This window comes from Heterodontus francisci, chromosome 1, assembly GCF_036365525.1.
Source record: "Heterodontus francisci isolate sHetFra1 chromosome 1, sHetFra1.hap1, whole genome shotgun sequence".
In the NCBI taxonomy this organism is placed as follows: Eukaryota; Metazoa; Chordata; class Chondrichthyes; order Heterodontiformes; family Heterodontidae; genus Heterodontus; species Heterodontus francisci.
The window spans coordinates 143,560,710-143,586,526 of NC_090371.1; positions in this window are offsets into that span (position 1 = coordinate 143,560,710).

The following is a 25,817-nucleotide window of genomic DNA, read 5'->3' on the forward strand; positions in this document are numbered from 1 at the left end:
TTGGCCACCAATCAGGTAGATGCATCACATTTTATAAGTAATGGGCTCGGCAGCAGTGGTGGATGGGAAGTGTGAAATTGCATAGAAAGTAAATGATGGGTGGTCTTCAAGCTCAAGGGGGTGTGATGTGAAGGAGTACACTTGGAAAGACAGTGTGGGGGTGGGGGTAATGTGCACTACAGGATGCAGATGAATTTGCAACTGTATACTTTCCTAACTGGGTGAGGTTATCAAAACACTTCCTGTACTGGATCCAGGTATGGGCCACAATACTTCTGCTGTTGATGCCCTCAGTCACCTCTAATTATGCCTTGGTGACAACTTTAGGTTTCTTCTTCCCATTGCAGAGAAAAATTGTCCTTCCCACTCTTCTTTCTCCTTATCTCAGTAACAAACGGCCGAACCCATATCCTGAGATTTTGCCCCCTAGTTCTAGACGTTCCAGCCAGGATAACCAGCCTCTCAGCATCTATCCTCTCAAGCCCTTTCAAAATCCTATATTTTTCAATGAGATCATCTCTCATTCTTCTAAACTCCAGAGACTATAAGCTCATCCTACTCAAACTTTCCTCTTAGGACAACCCTCTCATCCCAGCAATCAATCTAGTGAACTTTTGGTGTGGCCCCTTTAAGGCAACAATATCCTTCTTTAGGTACAGAAACACAAACTGTACACAGTACTCCAGATGTTAACTGACCAAAATGCTGTACAATTGTACAATACTTCTTGCTTTTTTTACACCAACCCCCTTGCAATAAGGGACAACATACCATTTGCCTTCCTACTTGCTTACTGTATCTGCAGGTTAACTTTCTAGATTTTGTATACATGGATTCTGAACACCAACATTTAATAGTTTCTCACCACTTGAACAATACTCCATTTTTCTGGTCTTCGAACCAAAGTTAATAAATAACCTCATATTTGCCCACATTATACTCTATCTGCCACTTTCTTGTCCACATGTTCAACCTGTCTATATCCCTTTGGAGATTCTTTAGGGCGAAATTGGGCTCTATAGCGCTGCCAACACTGCAGAAGCCAGAGGCCCACTGAGTAGGGTGTCAAACTGCTTCAGCCATTTCTGTTGTGGCCTGTGTAGCGCCCCATGCTGGGAAGATGGCTCAGTTGGGCATTCTGTGTTTGCACAGGAAGCATCCCAATTGGCCAGATCATGACGTCAAAAAGCCGACCGCCTGATCGGTTGCCAAATTTTTAGACCACACAGGTTCACTCAACATATTCACTTGTCATTCACCAAAGAACATTCATACAGCTGCAAGAGGGACCCAGCACTAGCATTATTTAAAGGGCCAGGCATCCAACGTAAAGGTGATTTAGAATAATCTCTGCTATTGCAAGTTCTCTGTAAGTACTGTGGAGTGTTGTCAAAGGTGTTGTGGTGAGTTCCTGGATTTTGTAGTGAGTATTGTGCAGCTGATGGAATTTAAATTCAATTAATTTATAAATTCAATTTAAAAAATCTGGCATTGAAAGCTGGACTCAGAAATTTTTTCACTGATTGTCATTAAAAAAAAATCTGGTTCACCAATTTTCTTTAGGGAAGGAAATCTGCCATCCTTACCTGGTCTGGCCTGCCTATGACTCCAGACCCACAGCAATGTGGTTAACTCTTAACTGCCCTCTGAAATGGCCTAGCAAACCACTCAGTTGTCAAGGGCAATTAGGGATGGGCAACAAATGCTGGCCTTGCCAGCGATGCCGACAACCCATGAAAAGAATTTTTTAAAAATGCTGCCCCATCAAGGTCCTCACCTGAGTCCTCTTTAGCAGAACTTGTCTGTGATCTCACCCTCCGGTGAGCTAGCACATAAATTATCCTTTCCCACTGGCCTAGTTGCAGCCCACCCTTGCCTGCTGATCCCATTTCTATGCTATCCACTACAATACATACAATGTAGTATCTGAGCTGGTGGCTGTGAGTATTAGATCAAGTGTGTAGAATGGGCAGATACGGGACAGATGAAATTTAATGCAGGAATGTGTGAAATGGTACATTTTTGTAGGAAGAACTAGTAAAGGCAATACAGGATACAATTCTGATGGGGATGCAGGAGCAGAGGGACCTGGGAACATATGTGCACAAATAGTTGAAGGTCAATAAGGCATATGGTATATGGGATCCTGGGATTTATAAATAGAAGAATAGAGTATAAAAGCAAGGAAGTTATGGTGAAACTTTATAAAACACTGGTCAGCCTCAACTGGAATATTGTGTCCAATTCTAGGCACCACACTTCAGGAAAGATGTGAAGGCTTTGGAGAGGTTGCAGAAAAGATTTATGAGAATGGTTTGAAGATGAGAGACTTCAGTTGTGTGGATATTGGCGAAGCTGGACAGTTTGCCTTAGAGAAGAGAACATTAAGAGGAGATTTGATAGAGTTGTTCAAAATCATGATGGGTCTGAATAGAGTATATAAGGAGAAACTGTTCCCATTGGCAAAAGTGTCGAGAACCAGAGGGCACCAACTTAAAGTGATTGGCAAAAGAACCAGATGTGACATGAGGAAAATCTTTTATCTGCAGCGAGCGCTTAGGATCTAGAATACACTGCTTGCGAGTGTGGTGGAGACAGATTCAACCATAGCTTTCAAAGGGGAATTGGATAATTATCTGAAGAGAAAAGATTTGCAGGGCTATGTGGAAAAGGCAGGGGAGTGGGAATTACTGAGTTGCTCTTTCAAAGAGCCAGCACTGATATATCAGGCTGAATAGCTTCCTTCTGTGTTGTAACCTTTCCATGATTCTATGATTTGAAGTGACAGAGCCTTCTCTGTGGTGTTGCTCTCTCTTCCTCCTGGGGCTGCTGTGGTTGGGCAGGCAGCAGTACCTGGGTGTCTGAAAGCATAAAATCAGGAAGAGCACAGTTGGTGTGAGAAATTGTGGCGGAGGGGCCTGGGGGGTGGTGGGTTGCGGTGAGGTAGAAAGAGGTCCGTGGTGACAGTTGACATCATTAGCAGCTTACTCATAAGGCCATATAACAGGATGAAGGTTAGCTGGAAGTTGAGAAGGGGCATTAGGTGGGAACATGCCGTCATCCTCAATGTTCTCAGTAACGCTGGATGTAACGGGTTCAGCCAGCCCCATAGGCCTCAGGAAATACAGCCATCCTTGTCCCCCACAGGTTCTGCTCCGTTTCTGGCAGTTATGGATAACCTTGTCCTGAAAGAGGGACGGAAGAACGTCTGTGATTGTGTTGCACTGGTGTTTGAGTAATGTGCTTGCCACAGTTGAATAACTGAATGTCTGTGGAGACAGCAGGAACTGGGTGTGAGGCTGGCATTACTGGAATGTGTGTGAGCGGCTGATGAGCAGGAAGTTGGAAAATTTGAGTCAGGAGGTAACCATGGCATGTAAAGGGGTTTCAGTCTTTTTGTGAGTGAGGGATGGGTAAAGAAAGATGGAATTGTAACATTTGTTGACCATGGTTTCCTAATTGCGCCAATAGCTGGAGGAGGTTAGAGAGGTTGGAAAGGGTATGGCCATGAAGGATTTTAAATTCCAGGATGAGAATGATGATTTATTTGGGGGTCTGGGAACCAATGTAGGTGAGCAACGATAGGGGTGACAGTTCCCTAGGTATGGGTTCTGGCAGTAGTGGAGGAGCAAGCGAGAGTCCTGCACACCAGAACAATGTCACTGGGAGGATAATCCTGCCCTTGCATTGTTGCGCCAGTGTAGAAGTAGATCAACACATTTGTCAGCCCCAGGCAAGGGGCATGAATGTGCAACTTGCACATTACACGTTGCAGTATATTGTGCTTATAAAGCTAAATTATGTATGCTTATACATTAGGGCCATTTTTGAATGGGTCCCATATTCTGTATTGGCTGCATGTGATGGTGCATTGATGCATTCCACACCAATGTAAATGACGCACTCCAATAGAGCATGTAGCAATTTTATTAATAAAATGTGAAGTATAAAGTGACAGTTTTCAATAACTTTGTTTATGTTGCTCTGAAGTGACATAAATAATGGCACTCCATAAAAATGGCTGCCATTTTAAGGATTTCTGCTGCTTTGTAATGACAGATGGATACTGATCATATCACCATTGTAGTGCTGTGGGAAGAACTGCATCCCTCAGGACTTACCAGATGTCACATCAGTTTTGTAGAATAGTTTAATGTAGTGGTTTGAGGAAATTTGTATTTTAATAGCAAATACTTTATGACCTGTGTGAGGGGATAAAAGGGAATTTTCAATGCTGTGTTCCAATGAATTATGCACTACTGGTACTACTGAAGGTATTATCTTCTCTTACCAACAATCAGCAATGATTTGAGTAATGTAGAGTTCTGGGAGCCCTACTCTGCCCTTGCTCTGTGCTAATTCTGATGTAAGGTAGGAGATTTTGAGCTCTTGCTCCCCAACAGAACTTACTATCCCATTCTCCTTGACAGCATGGCCACTGCTTTATTCCTAAGGGCCCACCATTTGCTGGCCAACTCACCCGCCTGAGTCAAATGATAGGCTCCTTTAATATGGAAATCATGGTCTTGTGAGACAGTCCAGCTGAAGAGGAGAACCAAAGCTAAGTTTTAATTTATTTTTGAAGGACACAGAGGAACATGTATACTCCACTAATTTCCACACCAAAAAACAACCTGAGCTGCTTCTATGCCCAAGAATAGACCCACCCCACCCTACCCAAACCCCATCTCCATCTACCGCACAGACCCAACTTTTTCCAGGCCTGCAGGCTGGCTGGGGGCTCTGATAGCATGAAGGCTCAGAGATGACAGGCTGTCCCAAAGCATTCATTTTCTGCCCACAGTGCTATATTGATGAAGTCCATTCCTCAGAATTGCCAGGGCATCCTGTGGCCACTATCGGGCAGCTATCTGGAATGCTCCCTGAGTCGGCTGCACAGAAACTGCACAGAGACAAAATCTACCATAAATGACTCGACACTAGGTGAAAAATGGAAAACACACTTCATTCTTTAGCAGTCACACGGTTGGATTTTACGGAAGCAACAGGGATCCCATTGTCAGCACCAAAAGTGAGGGGGCAAACCCCTTTTGGTGGCCAATGGGACCTGAGGCTGCATCTATCGGCGGCTGTCAATTAAGTGGCTGCTGCTGGGGCTGCCATCCCTGTTAAGGATGGCGGCCTGCCGCCAAGAGCTGCCAGCCGATCAGAGGATGGGCAGCTCAGCAGATGGTGGCGTAGCCACGGGGTGACCATTGCCACCAGGGAGAAAGAGTGTATGAAAAGGAGGGCTATCCAGGAGCCTGCCGGGAGGCCACCAGGGTTTACCTGGCAGCTTCCCCAGGTGCAGAGGGCCCCCCCACTAAGCCCTGGTAAAATGCCAGTGTAGATGGGAAAGGGCCCTTAATTGGCCACTTAAGTGGCTCAATTGGGCTCTGGGTGGGTGGGCTGTCTGCCACCTTTCCTGCCACTGGCAAGGAAAAAGGAGCAGAGAACAAGATTGCTTGGCCTCAGGATTTCCTGTGGGAAGTGGGGTAGAGCTTGGCCGATGTCTGCACTGGGTGCAGGCTCAGCAAACCTATTTAAATCAGAAAGGACAGGGAGTGCTCAGTCTCCTGCCTCATTTTCTGAGTTGTTGAACATTCAGGGCAGAGGCCCCCAAAAAAGATTATGCTCTGGTCTACCTTCAAACCTCTGCCAGCCAGATGATCCACATAGGCACGAGGATCGGCCAACAATTTTAATCTAGGTCACATTTATTGGGGGTGAAATTAGATAGTGCTGGCCTGTGAATGTTCCCTGCATCAAATCAGGTAGGCCCAAGGGCTTCGGGGCTCAGCTAAATTCGATGGACGATTCTGCAAATCTCCCATCAACTTGCCAGTGAATTGGATTTGTGTTTTAGGCCCTGTGTCATGGACAACAGCTGTCAGGTAGCTCCTGAGGAGGAGGTGTTTGGGAGAGGGGAGGTGATTCAATATGGGGAGGGGATCAGGAGAGCTAAGGTAATAGGGAGGAGATCAAATGGACGATGGCAACAACACGCAAAGTGGCCATCTGAATCTTGTTCTCATCTAATGTACACACACATACCATTTTTGCTGGTTCTCACACAATCACATATTTAAATTTATGTTCCGGTGGCAAGAGACAGTAGACACATGTGATCATGTGGCAGGGATGGCTTTCGATTGGTGGATCACACTGTCACTCTGCAAAGCACCATTAACAGCAGGACTCTAAAGCATTCCGCATTGCAAGCATGGATGCTGACCAGCCTGCATGCTTTCTTTTCCTTTGCACAGATTTAAGATTAATATCGCTTGAATCATTTTTATTTATCACCCTAGCTCATCCTTTATTTTTACTCTCCCACCCCAGCACTAAATTCCAGCTTTCCTTCACTCATGGCACCATCACCGCCACCTCACCCGCCATGAGTGCTACTCTTGCAAAGCCCATAAAATTTCCCCTGTGCACTTTACAATAGGCAATGCTAACTCAGCACAAAATAGGAAATTAAACTGAGACCTTCTGGTACACGAGAACACAAGAAATAGGGGCAGGAGTAGACCATATAGCCCGTTGAGCCTGCTCTGCCATTCAATATGATCATGGCTGATCTTGGGCTTCAACTACACTTTCTCGCCTGCTCCCGATATCCTTTGGATCCCTGTGAGACCAAAAGTCTTCCTATTCCAGCCTGAACTGCATTCAACGATGGAGCATCCACAACCTGCTAGGGTAAATAATTCCAATGATTCACAACTCTTTGAGTGAAGAAATTTTCCTCATCTCAGTCCTAAATGATGTACCTCTTATCTATTTGAATGGTGCAGTGGTTAACACCGCAGCCTCACAGCTCCAGCAACCTGGGTTCAGTTCTGTGTACTGCCTGTGTGGAGTTTGCAAGTTCTTCCTGTGACCGTGTGGGTTTCTGCTGGGTGCTCCAGTTTCCTCCCACAGCCAAAGACTTGCAGGTTGATAGGTAAATTAGCCATTGTAAATTGTCCTTAGTGTAGGTAGGAGAATGGTGGGGATGTGGTTTGGAATATGGGATTAGTATAAAATGGGTGGTTGTTGGTTGGCACAGACTTGTTGGTCCTACCCTTCACCTTAACGGATACATGTTGGCTCTGAACTCTCACCACTTCCTCTTTGACTCCCACTGATCTAATGTAGACTTCACGACAAGTAGCTGCTCCCAGTCCACTTTGGCGTGATCCTGTTTTATCATACTGAAATCGGCCTTCCCCTTCAGTACCTTTAATTCCGGTCCATCTTTGTCCTTTTCCATAACTACCTTAAATCTTAGAGTTATGGTCATTATCCCCGAAAGGCTCCCCCACTGACTCTTCTACCACTTGTCCATCTTCATTCCATGGGATTAGGTCCAGTACTGCCCCTTCTCTTGTCGGACTTTCTACGTACTGGCTCAAAAAGCTCTCCTGTATGCATTTTAAGAATTCTGCCCCCTTTAAGCCTTTTGCACTAAGACTATCCCAGTTGATACTGGGAAAGTTGAAATCCCCTACTATTATTACCCTATTATTTTTACACCTCTCTGAGATTTGCCTACATATCTGCTCCTTTATCTCTCCCTGACTGTTTGGAGGCCTGTAGTACACTCCCAGCCAAGTGATTGCCCCCTTTTTGTTTTTAAGTTCTACCCATATAGCCTCATTTGATGAATCTTCTAAGATATCATCCCTCCTTACTGCAGTAATTGACTCCTTGATCAACAGTGCAATGCCACCTCCTCTTTTATCCCCTCCCCTATCATGCCTGAAGATTCAATACCCTGGAATATTGAGCTGCCAGTCCTGCCCCTCCCTCAACCATGTCTCTGTGATAGCAATAATATCATAATCCCATGTGCTAATCAAAAGCTGGTGCCATCGTTAAAAGGCTGCTAGGCCTGGAAACAGTGCACCCAAATGCAGAGTTTCCCCCTTCCCCACCTTATGCAGAAAATAATGCAGAGTTGACCCCTTCCCCGCCTCGGTGGCACCAGCGTCTCATGAATGGAAAAGTGAAGGTGCATTAATGCCACACATTGAGCTCAAGATTGGAAACTGCTGGTAGGATCATGGTGAATTACTTTCAAATAGATGCAAATAGGTACTTACCATATTTAAAGTAGAGTCCTGTCACAGAGCGGCGGAGGTGCTGCCTCAGAGTTTCGCTGCCCCTGGTAAAGTCGGAACCGGCAATCCCGACATCGGGTTCCGTGGTGGCAGCTCCCGCTCCAACTCTCTGCTCCCCCACCCCCACCCCGCCATGGAACCCAACATCAGGAGGAGAAAAAGATCCAGTCCTAGGTCACTGAGGGACTCTGGCGATCTAACTTCAAGTGTACCTTCACCATCCAGGGCCTGATTTCCCTGATAATTGCTAATTCTGTCTCAAGAAAACCTCTCCTGCAAATGGTATACCATTTGATCATATTTTAATGTTCAAAGTAGTTGGTGCCCCAGAGAGAAACTGTTTCCTCAGACAATGGGTTGTAACTAGAGACTATTGATTTAAAATAATTGGCAAAAGAACTAGAGGGGAAACGAGGAGGAATTTTTTCATTCAGAGGGTTGCTATGAGCTGGAACACAATCCTTGAAAGGGTGGTAGAAACAGATTCTGTCGGAAAGTTTAAAAGGTAATGGAATATTCTGCAGGGGGAAGGGAGTGAGCCAGAAGTTATTGGACATGTCAGTACCAACCATAAAGAGAATGCGTATTGAGGTCCCACGATAAGATTTTCAGGAGCTAGGGAGGAAGTGAAAAAGTAAGGCCTCGAAGGTAGTAATCTTTGGATTTCTCCCAGTGCTACATGTTAACAAGAGTAAAAATAGGAAGATAGGGAGGATCAATCCATGGCTGGAGGCATGATGCAGGAGAGAGGGCTTGAGATTTTTGGGTCATTGGGACCAGTTCTGGGGCAGGAGGCACCTATTCAAAAGGGACATGTTGCACCTCAACAGAACTGGGACCAATGTCCTTGCGAGGAGGTACACTACTGTGGTTGGGAGGGTTTAAACTAAATTGGCAGGGATGGGCACCAGCATATAGAAATAGAAGAGAGGAATAAGGTGCATAGTGTGGGACAGTACTAGAGAAGGGAGTAGTTCCCATATCAGATAGGAGCAGACTGAGAAGAGCTGTGAAGAATACAAAGATAGGTTTAGAATGCATGTATGTAAACACACAAAGGGCTAAATTTTACATTGAAAGCAATGCTGGCCCACCCGCACGGGCAGCACGTCGCGGAGTCGCCGTGATCCTAAGCGCGGTGGCTGATTTAAATAGCCGGGATGGGCCGCCCACCGCCCACCCTCCCCCATCCTCCCCCACCGATGATGTGGAGGGGGTGGGGCTGTCCGTCCCCGGCAATGGCATCAGCTGCCTGTGCACAGGCGCTGATGCCATTTTTAAAGGGCTTTGAGCCCTACCAATAAATTTAAAGATTTTAAAGTACAGTTAATAAAAAAATTAAATACATTTATTTTGCCACTCTCCCACTCCTCAATAACCATAAAATCAATTACTTGCCCTCTGCTCCCCGATAACACTTACCTTGTCCACCTGCCCTTTCCTCCCCACAAAATGCTTAAACTTTAACCTAAAACCGTTCCACCATCCCTTACACCAATGATGTCACTTTGACCCCATTCTACCCACCCCCGGCCCCGCACTGAGACACTTATCTCCTCCCCCCTCCCCACCAGTGTTCCGCCTCGTTTCCCAGGACGGGGATTTGAAGGCGCAGGAGTGCCAGCGGTGGTCGCACCAGGACAGAAGGCAGGAACGTAAGTATAATTAATGCATTAATTTTAATGTATTTGTATATGTAAATGGGTGTCCCGTCGTCAAAAGGCGGGGGCACTGCCACGAGGCTTCACCGCCGACGACAATATCGGGCTCGGCCCTCCCGGTATCTGGTTGCATGGCGGCCCTCTCCCAGAGGCATTTTCCGGCCACCCCATCACAACCCCTGACATCGGGGGGTCTGTAGAATTCAGCCCAAAGTGTGGGGAATAAGATTGGTGAGCTACATGCACAAATAGCAGTGTGGGAATATGATGGAGTAGCAATAACGAAAATTTGGTTTAAAAATGGTGAGGACTGGGCACTTAATATTCAGGGATGCAAAGTGTTCTGAAAAGATAACTAAGGAGAAAAGGGAGGTGGGGTGGCAGTCCTGATTGTCCTTGAGGGGGCAAAGACAGAATTCATTTGATTGGAGTTGGGAAGCAAAAAGGCTGTGATCATGCTACTGGGTGTATTCTACAGGCCTTCAAATAGTGAGAGAGAGATATGGAGGAGCAAATATGCCAGAAAATCACAGATGTGCATGCACTGCGTAAAAAGTTTTTCCTCATGTCGGCCTTGTTAAATTCCAGAAAGTTTGTTGTGGAAGGATAATGCGGGAGCCTATCTTAACTCATTTTCACATTTATTGTACAGAGCAAAAGGCTTATAAATATGTAGCTTCTCACTCAAACCTTCCACCAGTCTCAGTAAGAGTCTCCTTATAAGTGCTCAAGTAAGACCAAAGTTAACACTCTCCACCTGCATATAACTAAACAATTGACACAATTAACAGCCATTGCTTCTTTTGCTAATCACTATGAATCAGTGCCCTCTGGTTCTTGATTCTTCTGCCAATGGGAACAGCTTCTCCCGATCTACTCTGTCCAGACACCTCAGCATTTTGAACACTTCTATTTCTTCTCCTCTTAATATTCTCTTCTCCAAGGAGAACAGCCCCAGCTTCTCCAATCTATCCATGAAACTAAGGTCCCTTATCCCTGGAACCGTTCTCATCAATCTTTTCTGCACTCTCTCGAATGCCTTCACATACTTCCTAAAGGGTGGCATCCTGAACTGGATGCAATAGTCCAATTGAGACTGAACCAGTGTTTTATACAGATTTATTATAACTGCCTTGCTTTTGTGCTCTGTATCCCTACTTATATAGCCCAGGGCCTCATATACATTATGAAACACTTTCTCAACCTTTCCTGCAACCTTTAATGATTTGTGCACATATACCTCCAGGTCCCTCTGCTCTTGTACCCCCTTTAGAATTGTACCCTTTATTTTATACTGCCTCTCCTCATTTTTCCTACTGAAGTAAATCAGTTCACACTTCTGTGCATTAAATTTCACTTGCCACTTGTCTGCCCATTCCTCCAGCCTGTCTATGTCCTTTTGAAGTTTATCACTATCCTCCTCACAGTTCCAATACTTCCAAGTTTGTGTCACCTGCATATTTTGAAATTGTGCCCTGGAGACCAACTCAAGGAAATTAATATATAACAGGAAAAGAAGGGATCCAAGAAACAGCATTTCACTGCTACTCTCTGTTTCCTGTCACTCAGACAATTTCATATCCATGATGCCACAGTCCTCTTTATTCCATGAGCACTAACTTTGCGACAGACCGGTAATGTGACACTTTATTAAATGCCTTTTGGAAGTCCATGTGCACCACATCAACTGCATTACCCTTATCAAATCTCTCTGTTACCTCATCAAAAAACTCAAGCAAGCTGGTTAAATACAATTTGCCCTTAACAAATTCATGCTGGCTTTCCTTAATTAATCCACATTTGTTCAAGTGACTGTTAAGGGAAATGAAAAAGAAAATAAGACCAGTAAGACCAATAAGAGGGAATATGAGAATAGAATGGCAGTTAACATAAAATGGAACCCATAAATCTTCTACAAAAATGTAAGTATAAGTAGGTAGTAAGAAGCAGGGTGGATCCTTTTAGGGACAGAGGGTGATATATGCTTAGAGGCACAGGGCAAGGCTTAATGAGTACTTTTTAATCGGTGTTTATTATGGAAAAGGAATCTGACAAAATATTAGTAGAAGTGGAGATGGTACAGATAATGGAAGGGGTGAAAATTGATAGGATGGAGGTGCAGAAAATGCTGGCTATGCATCGAGTGGATATGTCGCCTGGACCAGATGACTTGCATCTCAGGTTGCTAAAGGAAGTGGGAGTGGAGATAGTGGAAGAGCTTGCTATAATCTTCCTTAGATACGGGGGAGGTGGCAGAGGATTGGAGAGTGGAAAATATGACACCCTAATTCAAGAAATTATTTAATTCAGAGGCCTAGGCTAATGCTCTGGAGACATGGGTTCGAATCACACCAGGCAGATGGTGAAATTTGAATTTAATTAATAAATCTGGAATTAAAAAGCTAGTCTAATGGTGATCTTGAAACCATTGTCAATTGTTGTAAAAAAATTTGGTTCACTAATGTGCTTTTGGGAAGGAAATCTGTTGTCCTTACCTGGTCTGGCCTACATGTGACTCCAGACCCACAGCAGTGTGGTTGACTCTAAGATGCCCTCTGAAATGGCCTAGCAAGCACTCAGTTTGTATCAAACTGCTACAAAGTCTAAGAGAAGGAATGAAATTGGATTGAACAGCTGACATTGGCCTTAGCACTGGAAATGACAACAGCAAGCCCAGCCCTGTTAACCCTGCAAAGTCCTCCTTCCTAACATCTGGGGGCTTGTGTCAGAATTGGGAGAGCTTTCCCACAGACTAGTCATGCAACAGGCTGACATTGTCATACTCATGGAATCATACCTTACAGACAATGTCCCTGACACCACCATCACCGGCAGGACAGACCCACCAGAAGTGGTGGCACAGTGGTATACAGTCAGGAAGGAGTTGCTTTGGGAGTCCCCAACATTGATTCCAGACCCCATGAAGTCTCATGGCATCAGGTCAAACATGGGCAAGAAAATCTCCTGCTGATTACCACCTACCACCCCCCTCAACTGATGAATTAGTGCTTCATGTTGAGTACCACTTGGAAGAATCACCGAGGGTAGCAAGGGCACAGAATATACATCACCAAGAGAGGCTCGGTGGCGCCACTACTGACCAGCTGGCTGAGTTCTGAAGGACATAGCTGCCAGACTGGGTATGCGGCAGTTGGTGAGGGAACCAACAAGAGAGAAACCTACTTGACCTTGTCTTCACCAATCTACTTGTCGCAGATGCATCTGTCCATGATAGTATTGGTAGGAATGACCACCACACAGTCCTTGTAAAGACCAAGTTCCATCTTCACATTGAGCGTATCCACCATTGTGTTGTGTGGCACTACCTCCGTGCTAAATGGGATCGATTTTGAACAGATCTAGCAACTCAAAACTGGGTATCCATGAGGCACTGTGGGCTATCAGCAGCAGCAGAATTGTATTCAACCACAACCTGTAACCTCATAGCCCAGCATATCCCCCACTCTACCATGACCATCAAGCCAGGGGTCCAACCCTGGTTCAATGAAGAGTGTGGTAGGGCATGCCAGGAGCAGCAACAGGCATACCTCAACATGAGGTGTCAGGCTGGGGAAGCTACAACACAGGACCACTTGCATGCCAAGCAGAAGCAGCATGTGATAGGGCTAAGTGATCCCACATCCAACAGATCAGATCTAAGCTCTGCAGTCCTGCCACATCCAGTCATGTTTAGTGGTGGACAATTGAAGAACAGGAGGAGGAGGCTTCACAAATATCCCCATCCTCAATGATGGGGGAGCCCAGCACATCCCAGCAATGCATTAAGGGAGATGTTGCTAAATCTTGGTACAGCCTGTGCCTGGTCCCATTCGGAATCCATCACAACACTTCTCCCTCAATTTTCTGTAATCCTGACTCTTACAAATTTCATCCTCGGATTGATCCTGTAAAAACTCCAGCTCAGATTGAGCCATGTGGATCCTGCACCACGACCACTGCCACGCATTGGAGACCAAACCTGGTGGTATTAGAATTTTTTTTTTTCCAAAATATACTTTATTCATAAAAATCTGTAAAAATTACATTGCCAAACAGTTTCCAAACAGCACGAAAAAATACAAACATTGCAAAAGAGATCAGTTTCTTTCAATAATGTCATGAGTTTCTTCCCAACCCTTCCGTTTCACAATTGTCATGTCAATTACAGTTTTACATTTACAGCAATTGAGAATATTAACGATACAGTTCGAGGGGCTTCCCATGGTTCCAGCCCCTCAGTCCAGCTTGGTGGGGGAACCTTACACTGTGGTCTTTCCCCATTGAGCCTTTGCTGCGGCTGCCCCAAGCTTTAGTGCGTCCCTCAGCACGTAGTCCTGGACCTTGGAATGTGCCAGTCTGCAACATTCGGTGGTGGACAACTCTTTGCGCTGGAAGACCAGCAAGTTTCGGGCAGACCAAAGGGCGTCTTTCACCAAATTGATAGTCCTCCAGCAGCAGTTGATGTTTGTCTCGGTGTGCGTCCCTGGGAACAGCCCGTAGAGCACAGACTCCTGTGTTACAGAGCTGCTTGGGATGAACCTTGACAAAAACCACTGCATCTCTTTCCACACCTGCTTTGCAAAGGCACATTCCAGGAGGAGGTGGGCGACCGTCTCTTCCCCACCACAGCCAACGCGGGGGCACTGTGCGGAGGGGGCGAGTCTTCGGGTGTGCATGAAGGATCTGACGGGGAGGGCCCTTCTCACCACCAGCCAAGCTACGTCTTGGTGCTTGTTTGAAAGTTCTGGTGATGAGGCATTCCGCCAAATGGCTTTGACGGTCTGCTCGGGGAAACATCCGACAGGATCCACCGTTTCCTTTTCCCGTAGGGCCTTGAGGACATTCCGTGCAGACCACTGCCTGATGGACCGGTGGTCAAAGGTGTTTTTCCGCAGAAACTGCTCCACGAAGGATAGGTGGTACGGCGCCGCCCAACTGCATGGTGCGTTCCGCGGCAATGTGACCAGACCCATCCTTCGCAACACCGGGGACAGATAGAACCTCAGCACGTAGTGACACTTGGAGTTTGCGTACTGGGGATCTACACATAGCTTGATGCAGCCGCACATGAAGGTGGTCATCAGGATGAGGGCCACGTTGGGTACATTTTTCCCGCCCATGTCCAGAGATTTGAACATCGTGTCCCTCCGGATCCGGTCCATTTTAGATCCCCAGACGAAGCGGAAAATGGCTCGGGTGACTGCCACGGCGCAGGAGTGGGGTATGGGCCAGACCTGCGCCACGTAGAGCAACAACGTGAGCGCCTCGCACCTGATGACCAGGTTCTTACCCACAATGGAGAGAGATCGCTGCCCCCACATGCCCAACTTTTGTCGTACCTTGGCTACTCGCTCCTCCCATGTCTTGGTGCACGCCCCGGCCCTTCCGAACCATATCCCCAGCACCTTCAGGTAATCTGACCTGACGGTGAAGGGGACAAAGGATCGGTCAGCCCAGTTCCCAAAGAACATGGCCTCGCTCTTGCCGTGGTTAACTTTGGCTCCCGAGGCCAGTTCGAACTGGTCGCAGATGCTCATCAGTCTGCGCACGGACAGCGGATCCAAGCAGAAGACGGCGACGTCATCCATGTACAGGGAGGTTTTGACCTGAGTGCCTCCGCTGCCTGGGATTGTCACCCCTCTTATGCTCGCATCCTTCCTAATAGACTCAGCAAAGGGTTCAATACAGCAAACAAACAAGACCGGGGACAGAGGACAGCCATGTCTGACTCCAGATTAGAAAATAGCACATAGAAATTAGCACATACTAACAGACTGAGATTTCTTCTGGGTTTCACACCCGAAATCACCTGCTTCAAACACACTTCAGAGTTATTATAGGGGTTTATGATTCTATCCTATCACATTGTGATGAGTTCTGCATTCTATGTGGGTAATGATTTTGAACTGATTGAATAAAAAACATACCAGCACTAAATTTTCGAAAGGAGTTTTCTCTGAGTTCTTTTTTTCATAGCTTTTATTTTATTGTTGCTCCATTGATGGGTTTTCTAATATACTTGTAATTGGTCATATGTCTGGTTGCTGTGGATACTTATTGCTATGTTGCTTTGTGCAGCAGCTTTAAAGAAGCAATGATATGCATTGGAGGGGGAAATTTTTCAGTTGTCTTTTGAAATGTTGGCAATAACAATTAGAGTTAATAAGAGGAGCCGGTTTTACCTGTTGCCACTAGGCAGGAATCGGCCAATAACTGGGTGCTTGTGGCACCGCCCTCCTGATTTTCCTTCGCATTGACTTAAATGTAAAATAGGCAGCAGACACTCTGTCATCCACTCCACCCTACCACAGGGACCATTTTAACTGCTCCCAGCAGTTTGGTGGCTGTAACATCTGTTGGAAGCAAGAGGGTGCCTCATAGATTCATGCAAAGCAGGGCCGCATTGCATAGATAGGACCTTGACTGTATTTTAATCTGGGCCTGAGCGATGAAGCTGCTGCAGCCTTCCCACCAGAAGAAGACAGGTCAGCAGCTGTTAGGATGACAAAGAGGCCCTCCCAGGTAAACAAAAAACTACTGAGCCTCCCTTTGGTGCTGGTCAACAGACTCTGGCTGCTTAATCTCCCCCCTGTCTGACAGTTGCTGCTTTCTACCCATTATGGGCAAACAGCTGGCCAGCAGGTTGCAGATCAGACCTGAGAGTTAAACAACTTCAGGCCTTAAACTTAGGCCTGCAAATATATTTTACACTCCCTCATTCCCTGCCCACCCAAAATCTGCCGGAGGTTAAAATTGACCCCACAGTTTTGTCCTATGTAGGGTCAGATTTAAAGGGCCACGATCATTGTACATACTTCTTATTGAATCAGAATGAGCTATTTATTGAAAATATTCATATATACACACTAATCCCTAGCCTACATTTCTTTTGTTTCAATTTAATGCAAGTTTTCTTATGTGTCAGTCTTGTTTAGTTCCGACATTACAAATACAAAAAACACAAATTTCTAGACTGGACCTTTACTATCTACTGTAAGAGCAATACATAAATTATGGGTTTAAACTAAATAAAACAATTACATAATAAAAATAAGGTAATTTCTGAGACAGTCATTTTTTTCAACAGCACCTTCCAAACCTGTGACTTCCACCAGCAATGAAGCAGATGTATGGTGTCAGGCAAACCCCCACCTGCTAAGATTGAGGCACACATTATTTCGCCACATGAACAAAAACTTAAAAATGCAAACCCTGACTGGAAGGACATTCGCATAGTACCAGACAATGTTGAAACAATGAGGACCCAGTAGTTGCTTCCCCAATACATAGAAGTGGTCAAACCAGTTTTAGTCACATGACTAGCTGGCTGGAGTTTTTGAATTTGAACATCCAACAAAGGATTTGAGAACGCCGTGTGCTTATGGACTGAAAACATCTCCTCTCCTGTCTGCCTGCCTCCATCTCTTTCCCACAGAACTGAATCTTGTGAAGACATGTAAACTCAAAGGGAGAACAGTCTCCTACGTGAACAAGGTTTAAGATGAATACTGGGCCCCAATGAAATGCAAGACCATATCTTCAATCAAGGACTACAGCTAGTTCGAGAAACAATAACAAAATATTGCCTCAAACTATTCTACTTATTTAGAGATACAGCACTGAAACAGGCCCTTCGGCCCACCGAGTCTGTGCCGACCATTAACCACCCATTTATACTAATCCCATGTTCCTACCACATCCTCACCTGTCCCTATATTCCCCTACCACCTACCTATACTAGTGGCAATTTATAGTGGTCAATTCATCTATCAACCTGCAAGTCTTTTGGCTGTGGGAGGAAACCGGAGCACCCGGAGGAAACCCACACAGACACAGGGAGAACTTGCAAACTCCACACAGGCAGTACCCAGAATTGAACCCGGGTCGCTGGAGCTGTAAGGCTGCGGTGCTAACCAATGCGCCACTGTGCCACTGCTCCTTTCTGTCCCTATTTGCATGTGTGTATGGTGTGTGCATGCTAGCATGGATGTGTCTTATATCCGTAGGCGTTAACTGCATTAGAGTTTAAGTTTAAGGTTTAATAAATTTTATCTTTTCTTCTTTAAACCACAGAAAGCCTGTTTGTGCTCATTTCTTTGCCTTATAATTGGAAAGTTGTGAACAGGGATTCAAAAGGGGCAGCTCAAAACACAGTATGTTTAAAATTAAACGGTTACAATAAGACCAGGTAAAGATTGTAACAGACCCCTAGACACCTTTCGCACCTGGTCGTAACAATGGGAACAATTTTCCCTCCAAGTCACACACCACTTGGAAATACATCACCATTCCTTTAACTAACAGCACTGTGGGAGCACTTACAACACATGGGCTGCAGCAATTCAAGAAGCTGGCTGACCCCGCCCTTCTCAAGGGCAATTCGGGATGGGCAAAATATATTGGCCTAGTTAGCAACACCCACATCCCCAGTATAAAATATTTTTTTAAAAGATACATATTTTGCTCTAAACACTAATAAAATCTTGTGCAGTGAACGTTTAAATCTTTTGAACACAAGTAAGTGGCAAGCTCTACATTGCATGGCAGATCTCATCATTTATTCTCCTCTGAACCTCTGGAGCAAAAGAATATACAGTCTTTGTCATGTTTTTAGCCACAGACCATGGGTTTTATATTGGACAATAAAACCATTAAACTTGGCAAATTGTAGCTTTCTTTCCAATCAAAAAATCAATTGGCCTTGCAAATCCAAGCCTAAGAGAGTTTACTTTAGGCTTATTCAGCAATTAACGAAACACACTCAGCATTTCAGATACTTTTCATTAATCTATTTTTATTACCAATGTCATAGCATTTAAAGAAATGAGCTAATGTAGATGATGAAGTCCACACTTACTTATTTTCCAGATGAAAGGTTCTGGATAAGCAGAGTATTAAATTATTGATTTTCACTGCAGCCCATTAACAAGAATAGACAACTCTACCTTCCATTGACCTGAGTGTCTGCCACTCTTCGGTAGTGAAATCCATTTTTTAACAAAGCAACATGAGACAACGTCTATATCCTGGTGTACTTAACGAACCAACAGCAAAACCACATTCACAGTCGTGACATTCTACAATTTCCTGGTTAATTCCAGAAAAAAGGACATTCTCCCATTTTCTTCTTTAAAAGAGAAACAGTACATTATTCTGTAATCTTTGAACAGGGGAAACATGAGATTTTGTACAACTCAACAACAATTAAATTATTTGAAGTGAGCTTTAAAATTCTTAACTGCCTCTAAACAATCCATAGGGGGCGCTGTCAGCACACGCCAGACAACAGTACCTCAGTGAAAAATACAACTAAATAAAAGGGATCATTTTGTTAAAGGTTTTGTTTAATAATCAGAATTTATTTAATAAAAATATACATTAAAAACTATGCAACTAAAGAAAACTTTTTAAAAAAATTGTCCCTGCAACATGCTAACTAAACCTGTATTTCCTACAAAAGAAATCGAATTTATGTTTCTAACATGAGAATAGATAGCAAAATAAATGTTGAATTTTATACTTCTATTGTTTATTCATTGTTTTCAGCCTTCTACTCGTGTTTGCTTTTCACCACATGTTAACAGCATTCTTCAAATGAAACAAGTTACTTTGAAACATATAGCTACCAAAGGACAAACTATTATGGCACACACAAGTTTACATATATTTTTACATTGTACAACAAACAACCCACTAGCAAGTAATTGGAAAATATCTGTCACATGATAGTGATGTATGCATTCAACCCTTTGCATAATTGTTGAAAAAGGATTTTTTTTTAATGTTATGTTTGATTCAAATTCAGTAGTTCAGGATAATTCATAACTGTTGGTACAATTCAAGTTGGGGTAGGACTGTTTCTTTTTTAAAAAAATGATGTGTATCTGCAAATGAACAAATGTCCTTCAGTGCATGGAACACCATATTGCTTCTGTAAATGTCTTGTTTTGAAGTTAAATGGCTGCAGTAGATGTCTGGAAGCATTGCACCAAAGGCAGGTACTTCCAGTTCCTAGTGGTATAACAGGATAGCTGATCACTAGTTTCTGATCATTGGTTGACTAATATGTGCCCAGTTTCTGTGGTGGTCTCAGTGAAGATGATGGTTTGCTCTTTTCCAATGTCTAATGTGGGCAGAAAAGGCGATCATTTTGCATGTTTGTATTGATGGGCTGATCAGTCCATGGGAAGTGGCTGTACCTTTTAACACTTGTAGCATATTGAAGCTATGTTCTTCCATCTATAGATGGCCTAGGAGTATTTCAAATATATTTCCTGGGTGCCCTGCAACCTTTAGATACTCATGGATTCTTGTCGTTAGTGCAACAAAATTGCACTGGTGCCTCTATACCTGGACATCATTATAATTAAGAAAATGTTCTATATATATTTAAAATATATAACATAAGCAGCATACATTTTGCTGGCCATACTGCCCATTGCACTCTGACAGCAGGCTAACCAAATGGTAGCTGTAATACAGAAATTCCACTGACTGTCTCTGAATGTTTCTTTAGTGCCAGAAATAAATTGTTGGGAGGATGCAGAGGATGTTCTAGTCCTACTCAAAATAAACTCAATATCACAATTTTTCTATACAAATCTATTGTTTGTATGAACAATACATACATAGACCATCTGCTTTTGATCTACCCACACTGGAAAGGCTGTGGCAGCATTCGGCAGGCTTCACTATCTACAGGTAATTAAGCTTGTCATAGAAATGATTAACTTGTCAAGATTTTTCAATTAAACAGACTTTTAAAGAGCAAAAATTTTGATAATTATACATCAGAATTGGAAATGAACTACTTTTTTTATAGTTTTAATATTTTTTGTTCTCTTTTTAATTCTTATTTTCTCTGCTGGTTTCGTCTTCCTCTTCTTTACAGTGTTGCCTGCACTCCCGGGTTATTGCTCCCTAGCAATGGTTGGTTCGTCCAAATGTTTGGTATCACCAGCAAACTTGATCAATTTGTATTATTTATTTGAAATCAATTCATTGATATAAATTAAACATAATAGTGGTCCCTATACCAACCCATAGGACACTCATTCAGTACTTCCCTTCAATCATGACATGTCTCCTCTAACAAGTACCCATTGTATTTTTTACCCTTCAACTGATGTATTGTTTGTCCCAGGGTTTACTCTGAATCCCAATAGCTTTGAATTGAACTAATACACTTTTTCCAATGCCTTCTGCAAGTCTATTACACTATGTTTTGGAGCTTCCATATTTAAGGAGGTTAGCTTAGCAGGATCTTCTCTTTTCAGAGTCTATGTTGATTACTGATTTTACATGAAGTAAGACTGAGTTTGCCTGTTTCTGTTTCGTCATCCTTTATGAATATGGATTTGTTTGTTTACAATCTATTGGTACCTTTACAGTGTCCAGGGATTCCCACATAATAATTATTAAAACTCCTCTCTAGTCCTTCTCAGCACCTTAGCATAAATATCATCAATTGAGCCCTTTAGCCTATTTACAGCATCGGTCTTATTTATATCAAAGTCAAAAATTTTGCCTGGGTTGTCTCTGTTAGGGGAAGGCATATTAATCGTATTTTCCCCCAAAGAAGTAATCATCTTAAAGCCCTTTTACAAGAACACAAGAAATAGGAGCAAGAGTAGATCATATGCCCCATTGAGCCTGCTCCGCCATTCAAAACGATCATGACTGATCTTAGGATTCAACTCCACTTTTCCGCACACTCGCCATATCCCTTGATTCCGAGAGACCAAAAACCTGTCTATCCCAGCCTTAAATATATTCAACAATGGAGCATTCACAATCCTCTGGAGTAGAGAATTCCAATGATTCACAACCCTTTGAGTGAACAAATTTCTCTTCATAAAAGATCAGCCCCTTATCCTGAGACTATGCCCCTGTATTTTAGATGACCCGGCCAACAAAACTAATCTCTTAGTGTCTACCCTATCCAGCCCCTTTAGAATTTTATATGTTTCAATGAAATCACCTCTCATTCTTCTAAACTCCAGAGAATACAGGCCCAATTTACTTAGCCTCTCATCATTGGACAACCCACTTATCCCAGGGACCAATCTAGTGAACCTTTACTGTACTGCCTCCAATACAAGTATATCCTTTCTTAAATGTGGAGACCAAAACTGCACATAGTACTCCAGAAGTGGTTTCACCAAAACCCTGCACAATTGTAGCAATACTTCCTTATTCCTGTACTCCAATCCCCTTGCAATAAAGGTCAATATTCCATTTGCCTTCTTAATTGCTTACTGTACCTGCATGTTAACTTTCTCTGTTTCTTGTACAAGCACACCCAAGTCTTTTTGAACATCAACACTTACATGATTCACACCTTTAAAAAAAAATTCTGCTTTTCTATTCATACGACCAAAGTGCATAACTTCACACTTCCCTACATTATACTCCATCTGCCATCTTGTTGTCCGCTCACTTAACCTGTCAATATCTCTTTGCAGCCTCTCTGTATCCTCCCCACAGCTTACCTTTCCATCTACCTTTACTTCATTCCTATTCCCCATGCCACTTGGGGTCAAATGCCTGGATTATACACAACCACTGTTCAGGATGGTACCTGAGAAGGTTTATGCAATGTCTGAAGTGTTTTCAATAATGTAAACTGACAAAAGCTTTCATCCACTTTGCATGCTTGTTTCACTAGAGATTTACAAATAATTTATTATAATGTGAGCTACAGATATCATAAATAAGCCTCATAATCATCTTATGATCTAAGCCAACAACACCTCTCCATCCCATTCCCAAAATTAATATAGTTAGATTTCCTTAATATGGTACTGAATTAATAGAGGGTAAATAACAGAGAAAAAATAGAAAGAGTTGCATTGACATAGTTTCTTATTATGTTGCAGACATGTTTTTAAAGGCTACGTACATACAGTGAAAATTCTTTAGAAATACAATGGTTGGTGTTATGCAGCAGACTGAAGCAGTCACAAATACAGTGCTTGTGTATTTTACAGAATACATACAGATCACTTGGTTCAAATAAATTAAAATGGTTTCAGTCGTTAGTGGATACTTTTGCACTGATACATACCATAGCTGGTAAAGTTTAAATAACTCATAGCCTCTGAAAAATTCCTTAATGGCCCTTAACCACTCACTGTCTTGATATATTTAATTCATTGACTGTACGGAATGATATACCTATATTATATTTCAAATTGTTTTTCCTTTATTTTGAACACATATAATGTGGCTGAAACAATGGCAGCTAGTAACAAGCCTAACCATAGGTGATTGGTAACTATGCTTAAAACACTTCAACTTCACTAAAATTACTTCACTGCCACTTTTTGTGATCAAACCATGAGCAATATCATTAAACATACCACACATGGAGGATTTCTATATAACAGCCCTCCTTAAATATTTCTCATTGCAGCCTAAACATTCCCTAAAAACCCTGCTAAAAAGGTACTTAAACTCACGGTATGAAATAACAATTGTATTTTGCAAACATAAATTGAAATGCAGCTGCCAACCCTTTTACCCTAACATTCTTTAAATTATAAATACAGGAACTTTAATGTTGGCAGTGTATGTTATTATTCAGAACATGAATACTGGTCATTCTAGTTTTTTTTAAAACTATCATCTTTGCTGACAACCTGCAGGAATTCATGCCCCATGGGCATTCTACTAGCTGTGAAATAATATACTGAACATTTTGTGGTAAACGAAGAAATATAGGGCTGAAATTTCCCAGTCCTGCAGAGGTGGGTTAGGAGGTGGCAATGGGAGCAAAATCAGAAAAGAATGCGTTGGGTCGGTTACCAGACATGTTCCCACATCAGAGCAATCTTGCCGGAGGTGGGGTGGGTGCAGCAGAGACTACCGCCTGGCAATGATGTGTTGCCAATTAAGCCTATTGGGCCAATTGGGGAAGAGATGCCGCAGCTGGGAATTTTCCAATGGAGGCCTAGCCCCCTGCTGAGGTCAGAGCCTGGAACTGAACTGGAGGCAGAGGGATCTGCTGGGAGGCAATGGCTACAGCTTTGGCCACAGATCATCCAGTAGAGCAGGTCCCCCTCCACACTGATGGCCTGACAGCTATGACCATGAGGGAGTTTTTAACTTTTTACCATCCTGCCGAGAACGTCTCCATTTTGAGTCATCCTCGTGATCTCCTACATGCCTCAGCAGTGCCCACACCTTCCGGTGGGGCTGCCAGCTGGAATTCACTGCGAGTCCTCACACTGAGCATCGCACTTCTTTAGTCTGCACCCACCCACCTCCACCCCCCCCCCCCCCCCACACCGCCACCCTCCCCCCCCTCACCCCCGCACCCTGCCTTAACTACACAGGGCTTCCGGAGGCAGCTCCTTAATTGGCCCCTTCTGGATAGATCACAAGGAATGAACAAACACACCCACTTCTAAGTTCCCAACCTGGAATTGGGGCTGATATTGGAATCGTGACCCAACTGGAAAAATCCAGCCCATAGTATTCAACAACAGCAACTTGCATTTATGTAGATCTTTAGTGTAGAACATCATCTCAAGGCAATCATGAGAGCGTAATCCAACAAAAAGTTATGCAGCACCAAAGTAGATGCCATTAGGACAGGTGACCAGAAGCTCAGTTAAAGAGATAGCTTTAAACAGTCTTCAAGAGGAGGGAATGTTGGAGAGGCAGACACTTTTAGGAATGAAATTCCAGAACTTAGGCCCTAAACTGCTGAAGGCACGACTGCCAGTGGTGAATCAAAGGGAGTGAAGGCTATACAAGTGGCCAGAGTCGGAGAAACACAGAGTTCTTGGATGGTTGTAGGGCTGGAGAAAATTACAGAGATAAGGAGGGGTGAGGCCATGGAAGGGTTTGAACATGAGGATGAGAATTTTAAAATAAAAGGATTCGTGGACAGGAGTCAATGTAGGTCAGCGAGCATGGGGTGATGGGTGAACAGGACTTGATGTAAGTTAGGATAAGGCAGCAGAGTTTTGGACGAGCTTAGGTTAATGGGGGATGGAAGATGGGAGGCTGGGCAAAGGAGTATTGGAATAGTTGGGCCTGGAGGTAGCAAAGGCATAGCTAAGAGTTTTTGCAGCAGGTATGCTGAGACAGTGGTGGATATGGGCATTATTATGCCGGTGAAAGTGGGAGGTCATGGTGATGGTGTAGATATGGCATTGGAAGCTCAGTTCATGGCCAAATAGGATACAGAGATTGCAAATAGTCTTGTTCAGCCTGAGACATTAGACAGATAGGGGGATGGAACTGGTAGCAAGGCAGATACAGCTGGGTGTCAGAAACGTATATGTGGAACTTGGCATGATATTGGCTTGTCTTTGGATGATGTTGCATATCGATGAGAAAAGCAAGAGTAGATCCAAGACTTTCCAATGCTGCACTGGAGGTCTTGGTGCAGGGGCTGCTGAGAGCAGGAGAGATGTCCGCAATCCACAGGGGCCAGAAGACCCTCCAGACAAGCTTTGCGAAGGCAGTGGGGCCAGATAGCCATTGAGGTCAATTCCAGGAGACTATCCAAAAGAACCTGGATGCAGTGATGAAAGAAGTTCAATGATCTCACACGAGTGGTCAGATTAGCGAATGCATCTTCAAATGCCACATCGTGCTCACTGCACCACTAGCCTCACATACTGCTCAATGCACCAGAACTCCATTACTCACCTACCGACAATTTCTATCAGGAAACATTCCTAGCATTCATAGCTTCATCTCACCTTTACATATTTAGCACTGCTGCAAACCTCGCACCCACATCTCATACCCTGTACACACATCACCCAAACATATTGTACTGCACTCACTGGCACACTTTCCTGTCTCTTGCAGGATAAGGTGGCTCATTTCCGAAGGCAGCAGCACTGAACTGTTAGGGAACAGGCATAGCTGCAAGTCCTAAACCCCATGAAGATGACGATGTTCACTATCATTGAAGTGGCCATGACAGAGGCTATGGCCTGCAGGGGCTGTGGGGGCGGGGGGTGGGAGGGGTGGCACTGGGGTGTTAGGGGCTGCGGTCTGAAACCAATGATGATGATGGTATGCTCAA